This window comes from Lycium ferocissimum, chromosome 1 (assembly GCF_029784015.1).
Source record: "Lycium ferocissimum isolate CSIRO_LF1 chromosome 1, AGI_CSIRO_Lferr_CH_V1, whole genome shotgun sequence".
NCBI lineage: Eukaryota > Viridiplantae > Streptophyta > Magnoliopsida > Solanales > Solanaceae > Lycium > Lycium ferocissimum.
This window is the reverse complement of record NC_081342.1, coordinates 10,713,166-10,726,635: the sequence shown is the minus strand read 5'-3', so window position 1 is coordinate 10,726,635 and position 13,470 is coordinate 10,713,166.

Here is a 13,470-nt window from a genome sequence, read left to right as displayed (position 1 = left end):
ATCTATTGTATTGTATCTCGAGAAGAAGAAATAAAGGAAAAATAAAATCTAATTTATTTCCATCTTTTCATTTATTTTCGAGTAAAAATGGAAATGTTAAAACATATAGATAATGGATGTTTTAGTTTTTGCGTTCGAAAAGGATATATAATCATAAAAAATAAGGTACGAGTTTTTATACCAAACTTTAATACTAAAAGCAAGAAAGCAACAAGTTTAATCAAACGTGTGAAAACAAAGGTACAAAGCACTACTCCAATATATAAACCACGAGTTCAGGTTTAACGAAAAATTCAAAGCTAAATTGATTGATGTGATCAAATTGGACATAAATAAACAAGAATTAGACAAAGCAACTTAAACGTGAATAGGTAGTACGTAGGTGTTTTACCAAAAAAAAAAAAAAAAAAAAGGAAGTACGTAGGTGATTAATTTGCTAATATCATCACTAAAATCCCTAAACTTGCAAATACTTTACCTAACATAAATGTATCTTTATTTTGAGCCAATTATCTATCTAGACTTTGCAAGCCAATATTTTTAAACCTCGTGCGTAGACTAAATTTGAAAATAACTTTACCTTCTTTTTCTGTGATGTTTTTCATTTTTTTGCCTCTCTTTTTTTTTTTTTTTTTTTTTCTTTCGTTTGATCAAGTCAAAAGAGTTTAAGCACGTAAGTGTTATGAATATTAGGGGTGTACATGGATCGGGTTAGTTCGGATTTTTTAAATATCAAACCAAACCAGTTGCATCGGGTTTTTAAATGTATAAACCAAACCAAACCAACAAAAGTCGGGTTTTTCGACCTCGGATTTTCTCGGTTTTTTCGGGTTGCTCGGGCTTTTCGGGTTTTTTTCCGCAAAGTCTTTATACAAAACATATAAATTGTACTTCAAATACTTCTTTCGTCGTAGTAAGATACGAATATCTAATTAAGATATAATTTAAGAAAATAACACAAAATGTGATATGAGAGATGATATTGTGCTAAAATATTCAACAACAAAAAAGTAACTAGAAAATAGCATAAAATAAAATGATCATAATCTAAAAGTACTAAGTCATGCTATAATAAGTACGGCTAATTTGTAAGGCATATAGAAAATGATCATAATCTAAAAGTACTAAATCATGCTAAAATAATTAAGTAAGACTAATAAGTATTAATTACATGACTAGATATTAAAGAAAAAAATAACATAAAGTTATGTTTTTTCACTATTTTAGAATTGATTTCTTTTGTTAGCATTAGTTTTTTTTTTTTTTTTTTTTTTTTTTTGTCATTCCTAGTATTTTTATTTTAACATTAGTATGAATTTGATTTTTGTTGAGTTACTAACATCTATGAGCTATAAATCTTATTGGACTATTCAGAATTCTAAATCCAAGCTTGAAATAATATATTAAAAGACAAAAAACTATGAAAAAGTTTAAGAAATATTTATAAATTATATTATAAATAAATATTTTTGTGTATAAAATATTTTTGAAATTTTATATATGTAATGTAGGGTTGGTTTGGTTTGGTTTGACTTTTTTTTTTTAGTTAAAACCAAACCAAACCAATGGCGGTTGGGTTTTTCTTTCTAAAACCAAATCACAGCTAGTCGGGTTTTTTTTTTTCGATTTGATTCAGATTGTCGGTTTGGTACGGTTTGTCGGTTTCCTTTGTACACCACTAGTTATGACTTATGATGCGTCTTAATTATTCCTTGAAGGATGTTACTAAAATCTTAATGTGTTTTTCATGAAACCTTTGCTTAATTAAGGGTGCTAGAGGTTAAATTAGTAAACACTATGACGTGACATCATAGTGTTAATCGTTGACGTTGCTTAATTACTCCAAAGGCACGTTAAGAACTCACCATAACTTATATATGGTTTGAAAACATGAATTTAATCATGAAACTTTCAGTTATTTCTAATTCTACAACTAGTGGAGAGTTGACGCAACCACTTTGTATACATGATAAAATAAAGCTCAACAAGTGGCATGATGGGAATGGAACACCTGGCAATTGGAGTTAAAGCGTTGCTTAGTCATTTTGTTTGGTCGGAACAAGAAGTCCCGAATAATCCCGGAGCAACTCTTCCGGACTAATTGGTTCGGGTTATTCATAAAAAGATGAACGTTACATGACCAATCCAGATTCGTAGCAAACATTACACTTTAGAATTAAAGTAGCATTTATGGTCCATTATTACCCAGTATTAGGCTAGATTTACAGCTGATGATTATCTATATCTATCTATATTTATCTGTATCTATCTATCTATATTATTTTAAGAGCATGAATATAAATGTTGGTTGACCAAAATATTCTTCCAATACTGAACGATTTTTATACCCTTTTAAGTTGAAATTTCTCTAAACAATTATTTCATATTGGATAAAATTGTAATATTACGTTTTTCCTAAAATTTAGGACTATGAATTCAACTGAAAGCTAAAATCCTATAATAAAACAAATTGATAAAGTTCATTACTCTGCTTTATCATTACCATATGATAATCTCATACGTGATCCATGCTAATTTTACAATACATCTGGTAAGATTTGAACTTATAATTCTCAAATAGGTGACTATTTGTTTTGCTGTTGACTGTATTCTTTTTCCCCTATGTGCCCAAGTTTTAAGTTACAATGATAGGTTTTTTCTGAGTGCAAAATTTGGTTCCGAATATTGATCTGACCTGTTTCTCTTACGTTAATAAGATCTAATTGAACTTAATTATAATTTGGAGATAAATAAAACTCAAATATAATAGCTTAGGAATATTCAAATTCAAATCATACAAGAAGCACTCATTCTCCATAAGGATATTGTCTATAGGTAATCTTCAGGCAAATTAATATTTTCAGGTTTAGTTATCACTTATTCATTCGGCGCGAGCTAGCGACCAACTATGTGGATGAGCAGTTGGAGTTACGGGTGCCTAAGGGGGTAAGGGTATGAGTAAGTGATTGTTGTTCTTCCATTGAAGTGGCTCTAAATTTGTTGGGTTATATTAATATTCTTACATCCCGCGCATAGTAGGAGCTTACTGCACCGAGCTGTCCTTTTTTTTATATTAATATGCTTACATTCTCGAGCTAATGACTACTATATTAATTTTCGTTTTATCAACATGTTGGTGTTGATGCAAAGCTAAATAGGTCATTGTAACACCTCGTATCTTTGACCTAAGCTTTGACCATGATCCTAGACTTAGAAAATCAGATAAAGGATGTGAGAATTGAAATTTCCCTATTCAGTTGTAAGATGGGGGTTTACGCCCATGAACAGTGACCGTATTTCAGTTTACGGGTTGTAAATCAAGTCGTAAACCGTTACCAAGGATTTCTGAATATTCTGGAATTTGGCATTTGGACGTTACGTTGTTAAATACGGATCGTATTTCAGTATACGACCCATATTTCAAAACGTAAACTGGTATCAAGGATTTCTGAGCATTCTGGAATTTGACACTTGGATGTTACATTGTTAAATACGGACCGTATTTCAAAATACGGCCCGTATTTCAAAATATGGCCCGTATTTCAAAACGTATTTGGAATTTGGGAAAACTTCCTTGATAAAAGTTGTAGAGCTTTGAAATACCTTTCGAACGGTATATTATGGGGGTCAAACGGACATCGGCAAAGAGTTATGGCCATTTTATGAAGAGACGCGGTGCGGTCCTTTCGAATACGGACCGTATTTCAAAATATGGCCGATATTTCAAAATATGGCCAAGATCTTGTGCTGGACGTAAACGCAATTTCCCGAACGTATATATTCGTCCATATCAGTTCAAATCATTATTTTTCATTCCTTTAAGCCCTAGAACGACCTCCTACCCTCTCCCATCATCAAGAACACCAAGGTAAGCCTACTCTAATTATTCCAACTCAATTCTAACGTATGCTCTAATGATCTAAACGAGAAATCATCATTCCTAAAACTAGGGTTTTTAAGAAAACCATCTCAAGGTTCAAGAATTCAAGATTTTGGAAATCTTCTTCAAAGCTCAAGTCTTTAATTCAAGTTTTGGAGCGACTAAGGTATGTAGAGTTACTATCTACGTGTGGGAACATCATTGTTTCTTCCCCACGCCTCATAATCCATAAATTATGATTCTCTACTAAAACTAGGGTTTCTATACCATGCTCATGATAACCCTAGGTCCATGTCCATGATTATGTTATGTATGAATTGTTATAATTCCATCATTGAGTTCTTAATATTTCTTTATGATTATTGAGAATCCGATCCGTAATCCATAAAAACCCATATCTTGCATTCCATGGGTTCTTGCATGCATGTTTTTAAATAAAAATGCTTATTTCATGAATATCCTACATGTCTACAAGTTTTCATGCAATTGTATTTTATAACTATGTTCATGCCATGACTCAAGATACACACATGCTAAATACAAGTTATTTCATGAAACCATATTTACAAGTTATTTCATGAAACCATGTTTACAAGTTATTTCGTGAAATCATGATTACAAGACAAGTACAAGTTAATTCACGAAAATCATGGGCTTCTTAGCCAACTATATTATGTTCATGTTTTGGGAGTTGCACGAATTACCGAGAAGGCTCAGATAGCTCGAAACTACGAAGCCACAGTAGAACAAGTATCGCTCCGCCCAGTTAGGACAATTGCTTAATTTTCCACTGAATGGATCCATCAGGCACGTTACACCTTATACCCCGGCAAGGTATGGGGACTCTGGCCGGTCGGCGAGGTACCGTGACTCCACGTACCCACGTGGTGATATCACATGGTCGATTTATGAAATGCTCTCCCTACTTATCATGTTTTACGTATCTTTATATATATATATATATATATATATATATGTATTCATGCTCATGCTCATACTCATGTTCATGTCCAGGTTTTCAGTTTCAGTTCTTATCATGTTATTCCATGTCCCATGTTATTTCTTTCGGTTGCTTTACATACCAAGACATTCAATGTCCGACGTCCCCTTTTATTGCCGGGGGCCTCGCATTTCACGACGTAGGTATGGATTTACGGACGACGCCTCGCTCGCAGATCCGTATGTACTCAGCCTTATTGGTGAGCCCCATCTCATTCGGGGTTTAGACATTGTCATTCTTTAACTAGTTTTGCATCTAAAGGTATCTTTGGGGCCTTGTCCAATAAGTATGTTTTCTAGTCAGAATTCACGATTAGAGGTTTCATAGACTAGTCAGCTTAGTTATGTTAGACATGCAAGGTGTTTAGTCATCTTTGGCTCAACCCATGTTATTTCCTCATTTGTGATTTAAACAAGTATTTTCATTAAATTATTATGACATCTCATGTTTATGAAAGCTCATCACGTTCATGCTATATTTCCGCTTATGTATGCCTCATGATGATTCAGCAAGCCATGTGGTTCGCTCGGTCACATGCCGTAAGGCACCGAGTGCCGTGTTTCGCCCAGGCCATGGTTCGGGGCATGACAGTCATCTTCTCCTCTTATTTGTCATCTCAAATCAATGATGAGGACTATCGTCTCATGCCTTTGGTCGCTTTTTGTATAATTTCTTTACTTTAAAGAGTTTTATTTTATGATTAGCAGGATGATTGTTACTCAAGAGGTTCCATGTGATCTCCTACTTTTGATTAAAAAAACATTTTAGTTTTTTTCTACATATATTAAAAGCACGAATAATTTTCGCTAAATGTTGAACGACGAAAATATCTTCTAAATGTTGATCGACTTTTATGCCCTTAATTATGTACATTAATTTTCACAAGAACTAATAAAAAAGGACACAATTGGAAATATGCATTGGGATGAAGAGTTTGTGGTAAACTATATTTACATATACGGACAGTGTTGTGCAACCTACACAAATACAAAGAGTTAAGACTCCAAGTTTGAGTCTACATTCAATGCCATAAGTTGCACACGTCTAAACAATTACAACTTTACCTATATAATTCCATGTTGGATAATTAAGGTAATTGAATATAGTTATAATTAAAGTGGAAATCCTGAGTTGCAAGAGAATTGCATGAGTCCTATCCCAATCAAAATATGTAATTGTGGGAGAAGCATATGTACTAAGGGATCTCAATTAAAGGTCCAATCACATAAAAAGTAAGAGAGCTATCACCATATTACAAGTCTTCCTGGTTCTCCACTTTACACCTCATGTCTGAAATAACATGGATCAATCCAGTATGCCACTCGATCTTATAAGTTGCATTTAATGTGTTCTTCTCACCATTACCAAATCGAGAAGATTGTAAGTCGATCCAATGTTTTTTTTTCCTATTATGGTTTAATTTTCTATTGATGCAGAATTTTCTCTCTTCTTTTTTCTTGATCCTAATCATGTGTTCGTCGTTATCTCTTTGTAAAGCCCGTATGTATTTGTCAAAAGTTGGGAGCTATCTTGCATTGTAATTTTGGTGCGCTAATCTTACGTGGGATTTCAACTTCTTCTGAGACAAGTTTGAATCATGCTTGGACGACCAAACCTTATTTGATAAGATATGTTCGGCACAATAATCTCGGTTAGATTAGGAAAACACATTTCATTAGAGCATCCATTGACTGCTATCGATATTAATATGTTACTTTGATTGTTATTCCATCTGTTAACCATAATTTTAGGAAAAACACATAAGCATTGGGGAAGTTTGGGTACATTGAATCGGAGGCATGCACTAACCACCTTTGCATCCTATAACAAATATTAACGTGATTATATTATGTGTCAAACACTATAGTATAAGGTTTGTCATATCTTGAGGACAATCACAACGACAAATCTGTGATTGTAAGGCAGTGATTTTATTAATTCAGTTTCAACCCTTTGTGGTTATCACGGTAAATTTAATCGTCTATTGGTCGAAAGCCTCGTATTTTGATTATGATTATCGGCACACATGTAAACTAAAACACCGGCATCAATGAAGATTAGCTAAAGGATCAAATTTATTTATTAATTTTAACGTCGTGATTAAAATTGTGGAAGAATCCTAAAACTAAATATAAGGGTGTACAAAGTAAACTGACAAACCGCATCAAACAGATAAATCGAGTCAAACCGAGAAAAAACTCGACTAGTGATTTGGTTTGACTTGGTTTGGTGTTGAAAAAAAACAAACCGACCATAATTGGTTTGGTTTGGTTTGGTTTGGTTTGATTTGATTTTAGCTAAAAAAAGTCAAACCGAACCAAACCAACCCGACATTACATGTATTCAATTTTTAAAATATTTTATACACAAAAATATTTATTTGTCATGAAATTTATAAATATTTCTTAAATTTTTTCGTAGTTTTTTTTATCTATTATCATATTATTCAAGCTTGAACTTAGAATTTTGAATGTCAATAAGTTTTATATCCTATGGATGTTAGTAACTCATATAAAGTCCAAACCAAAACAAACTCAACACTAATACTAACAAAAGAAATTCAATTTACCACTAGGAATGACAATAATGTTGAATATCTATTATTTAGTTTTGCATAATTGGTTTAGAGAGTGAAAATACATAACTTTAGTTTTTCTCTTGTCATGTAATTAATACTTATTATCCGTACTTATTTTAGCATGACTTAGTAGTTTTAGATTATGGTCATTTTCTTTATGGCTTATTAATTAGCAATATTTATTTTAACCGATTTTATTATCTTTTGTTAAATATTTTAATACGATGTCATCACTCTTCTCACATTTTGTGTTATTTTCTTATAAAACACCTTAATTATATAGTTGTATCTTACTAGGACTAAAGAAATATTTGAAGTAAAAGTTATAAGTTTTGTATCAAGACTATTCCGAAAAGAAAAGAAAAAAACAGAGAAAACCAAATAACCCGAGAAAATCCGAAGTTGAAAAACCCGAATTTTATTGGTTTGGTTTAGTATATAAATTAAAAAATCCGACACAATTGGTTTGGTTTGGTGTTTAAAAAATCCGAATCAACCCTGTCCATGCACACCCCTAACTAAACATATTTGGCTCAGTTTTTTTAAAAAAAAAAAAAAAATTAGTCAAAGACTCTTTGTACTAATTACCACGAAAAGAGAATGACTAGGAATAACGTGCAAAACATGTTTATAGAGATCAATATCTATCTATTTATATCTTTTATTTATTAAAACACGATTAACAACATTGAACAACAAAATTATCCCTAAAACATTGATCAACTTAAATTCTCTATTTTAGTCTAAGTTTAGTATATTTTTATTGGCTATTTTAGTAATAAAAGATATCACGGTGAAAATAGAGTTTGAAACATATATTGATTCTCAATTTCAATCCTAATCTAATTATTAATTGAAGACTCTTAGGCATGTAAAATTTTAAATCCAACATAGACCGTAATTAGGCATAGGTGTTTTTATTTTACCTTCTAACCCTTCTGTTTGATCTCAAAAATAAAAAGAGTTTAAACTAAAATATTTATTTTAAGACAACGAGTAAATCAAATACAACAATGCTGAATAAAATTTGTAATCTTAAAAATTTAATCCAATATCTAGGACTTTGAATTACTGATTAACTAATATCAAAATATTACTAAATTAAGCTCCATAGTAAATTCGGATGGGTCAGGTTATTTATGTGGACCGATAAATCAGTACCATCTATTTAATTAAAGTCATCTTTGGGTCCAATAGATGGAAAGAGGGCAAATTTAAGCCACTTTCAATCGTTAGGGACGTTTTTAACCATTTTCATTTCACATTTAAAGTCATTCACATAGGTAAAAAATGTGTGAAATGTTGATTTGATGATATTAATCGATTTTATGCCCTTAAAAATTATATTATTTTTATAAGAAAATTATTTCATATTTGATAAAATTGGAATACTTGATAATTATTTTTTTAGAATAAATATAAGCTGAAAGTTTATTATTTAAATACACATTTCATATTATTTGACACAAGATATATTTGTGCAAAGCACGAACATAGAGACTGTTATTTTAAAAACATGAATATAAATGTTGGTTTACCAAAATATTTTTTAAATATTTAACGACATTTATACACTTAATGAGCTCTAATCCTATTTCTTTTGAACATACATCTTACACACACACACACAAAAAAAAAAACCTGAAACTATAAACCTTAAAGCACGTTAGTAATACTCTAGGGACAATCCTATTACTACTAGGAAGTAGGAACTAACTACTTCATTAAATATGAACTTATTTATTTAAGTTAGAAAATCATGTCTATTAATTAAAATATATACTCCTTTGCACATGAGTAGGTAATAATTATTAGACCATATTTTAATAAGCTTAGGTGTTCTTATTTTACCTTTTCCCTCTTATGTTTGATGTTAAATATAAAATAAGAGTCATTAAACTAAAGTATTTATTTCAAGACAACGAGTAAAATGAATATAACAATTTTGAACAAAATTATAATTTTGAAAATTTTATCCAATAACTAGGGCTTTGAACTCCTAATTAACTAACAACATAGTATTACAGAATTAAGCTACACAATAAATTCGAATGCATCGAGTTACTTATGTCTTGGTCTAATATCTACGTAGACCAATAAATCCGTACCACTTATTCAATTAAAGTCATACGTATGACATCTTATAATTCCATTAAAATGAGGGATATTTTTAACTGTAAAGGGCAATTTGAGTCTAATAGGTGGAAGGAGTGTATACATGGTAAAATATAGCTTGACACATGGCATGACGAGAAAGGAACCCGTGGCAGTTGAAGGTGAAATGCTGCTTAGTCATAACTTGATCCGAATGAGAGACCCCGGATAACCCCGGAGCAAACTTGCCAAGTCAATTTTTTCGGGTCATTAATGAAAGATGAACGTTGTGTGATCGGTCCAGGTTCGAAGCGGATTGTAACGACCCGCTAGGTCGTTATGGGGGCTTTGACCATTTTACCCTTGCTAGTACGCTCCCAAGAATTGAAATGAGCTAATGAGAACTCAAGAAGTTAAAAGTCAAAAAACTGAAACTTGTGTTGTTTGTTGTTGTACATTGTTTGAAACTTTGTATGTCCAATTTAGGGGTGACGTGGTGAATTTGACCTCCGTTGAGAATTTCGAGGACACGGGTGGGTCCATAACACGTTTTTACATTAATATGCATGTTTGGTTTGTGTCTATAGGGCCTCGGATTGATGTTGAGTTTTTGGGTGAAAATCTGGTGAGAAAACCAGGCTCACTGGTCCATTTGGACCGCTGTAGCGAGTCCGCCATAGCGGGACTACTCCCACTATAGCGAAACAGCTGCAGCGAACATCGACCGCTGCAGCGGTCGACGGGAGGAAGAAACAGTGTTTTATATTCCATATCTCAAACTCATTGTTTTATATTCCATATCTCGAACTCATTCCCCATATAACACTAAAAACAGTTCCCAAGAAATACTAAGGTGATTTTCTAAGGTTAGGGCACCACTCTTCATCAAGGTAAGTCTTTACCTTTAACTTCATTCATTCCATGACCATCTTAAGTCCCTACATCATCTAAGGTTCTTTAATGGTGAATTAAAAGGCTACAACCATAGAATTTATAAAACCCTTGAACAATGAATGGGTATTGATTTTATTATTGGTTAATCATCTAGGAGTATAGACTATCACTTCCTAGAATAAGAAATTGATTATTAATGGTAGGAATTGTTGTTTGAGACTTAGGGTTCCAATAAAAATGGAAGCTTTAGCATAAAAACTGATTGAAAGTGGTTGAATTGATTAGAAAACCCATGAATTGATATAGTATGATTGTTGGGATTGATTTTATGATAAAATCACACTTAGTGATAGTTCACCCATTTGGGTAAATGTAGTGAGGTTTTTTTCCCCAAGTTGTTGTTGTTGTTGAGTAGATGATTCCTTACTCACTTAGCGTTATGATTTCTAGACTTTGAACGTTCTGAAGCTTTGCGAAAGGGGAAAGCTGTTGCAAAATAATTGCATTGTTCCAGTTCGGCCTCGAGGTAGGTTACGTTTTACTTGAGTTAGACTTTGGTTAATTGATTGTATATGTAATGAAGTTGATCGGAGGGAGTATGATTTGGTTGGTATGAATTCTAATTTTGTGGGCTTGTTGCTATTTTTTCATATACCGAAACTTAAGATGAAATTGTTGTGTTTTAAAAAGGAAGGAGTCAATATACACTCTTCTTGTTGATTGAGATGGTTACGTATTCATGCTCTGTTGAGTGAATTTATCTGAGTCTTGTTATGACTTGTGGCGTGGTGCCTTGTATTCATTGACATTGATGTTATTGATTGATCATGTTCCATATTGACTGTTGGACTCGATATACGTTGAGATTCATATTGTGACCAGATATAGAGATATAAATATATATAAAGGCACATTTGACAGGGGGTGAAGACGTGGCCTAGTATTGGACTCGCGATCCAAGGCAAGTTCTGGAGCGAGTGGTGCATGGACATCTTGGGTCCCCTGCAGGTCATGACTATCTTGGGAAACAATACCATTTAGCATGTGTGTATACGGTTGAGATACTTTTATTATTTTATTGCATTACATCGGACTCATGTTATTTCTGTTGTTGGCTGATGACTGAACTTATATCAACTCGGTGATTGATTGATAGCTGGATTTATCTTATTCCTATGTTGTCTGTTTTCTATGGATGACATTATTTGGTTATGTGTTGTTGTGCCTATTTGCCTATCTTATTGATTTTATGAAGTATGCATGATATTAATCTTAGTTGGCCTATGATATCTACCGGTACATAATGTTTGTACTGATACTACCTTGTTGCACTTTTTATTTGAGTGCAGATTGTGTGGCAAAGATATCTTCCAGACCTCATATCTAGCGTGAGGCTAGTTCCGGGTCATATCCGAGGGTGAGCTCCTATTCATGCCATGCCGCCTGAAGATCTTTCCTTATTTGGATGTCTACTTTCATTCCAGACATTTATGATTATTTTAGACAGTTATTTCATTCATTAGACAGCTTTATGTTTTAGAGTCCTTGTACGATGACTTTCGGATCTTTGGGGTTGTAATAGTTAGGACTTCCGCAGTTATTTTATTTATGGCAATGATTTAGACTTATTCCTGACTAATTTCTGGTCATAAATTTATAATCGTTCAAATGATTAAGAAAGAGGGTTAAGGGGATGGTTCGCCCACTAGGGGATTTGTGTGGGTGTCACTCACACCTACTTAGGTCGTGACACGGACGTTACAATTTAGAGTTAAGGCAGCATTTGTTGTCTATTATTACTCATCATTAGAATTTAATCACGACTTAAGTGCTGGTATATTTGTACTATAAAAGGAGCCTAAGGGCCACTAAGAAAGATCATCGAAGAATAACAACAGTTTACACATATTCATACTATTCAATTTTTAGCAATGAAGTTTGCTTTATCATTCTTTGTCTTAGGGTTACCATTGATTCTGCAAGGCCAAAGCAAATAGTTGCTCCACCGGAAGAAAAACCTATCAAAGGATTCTCTCCAAGGATCAACAAAGCCGTGCTTAATTAATCCATTATTGCTTTATAAGACCTTACTAATACATTCTATTTCTCTAGTCAACTATAAAAGGAGCCTAATAGCTCACCGTAAAGATCATCAAAATTTACGTAAAGATCATCAAAATTTGACTTCTTACACTGATTTATATCATCTAGTCTTTATAATTTGCATATTTTTATTATTCTTTTGCTCCGGATCAACACTTAATTATCAAAGGCTAAAGCGTGCCAGTGCTTCACCGGAGAAAAATTTATCAAAGAATTCTCTCCGAGGATCATACAAGTTCAGGCTCAATTATTTCATTTCAGCTTTACATTGATTTATTCATTTGATTTCTCTAGTTGTTATCAACTTTTATTCATTATTTATAACAAATCAATTAACGTACCCTTTAAATCACAAACAAATTCAATTGTTCTCTTTTTAGGGTAAACACACTTAAAAATGAGATTCTTGAATTCCTAAGCATCAAGAGGTAAGTCCTAAGTGTAAACTGGATTGATTATGCTTATTTATGCTAAGTTAATTTAGATTATGGATTGAATTGATGAGTTTGAGAACTATTAAGGGAACTGGGAGAATGCATGAAATTCTCCATTAATTGTGCTAATGAAGATAAGGTGAAGTGGTGAACTAAGTAAATTACTAATAATAGATTGGAGCTGCAAATATTAGCAAACTCAGAGGTGAATCTAGGATTTCTAGAACATAGTTGCACCACTAAAAAAAAGAAAAAAATATATTAAGCTAGAATTGATCGATAGTCCACTAGATAAGCAACTTAACATTTGACCAAGTGCACCATTTAGGCTTCTTGTAGCATGGATTCCAGCAGATAATATTATACTAATTTAACAAAATATATATATATATATATATATATATAACATATTTAGTTTTACGGAGAGACCATGGATTCACGTGTCCCAAATTTAGGCTATAAAATCGCCGCTGGGCAAACTGAGTTT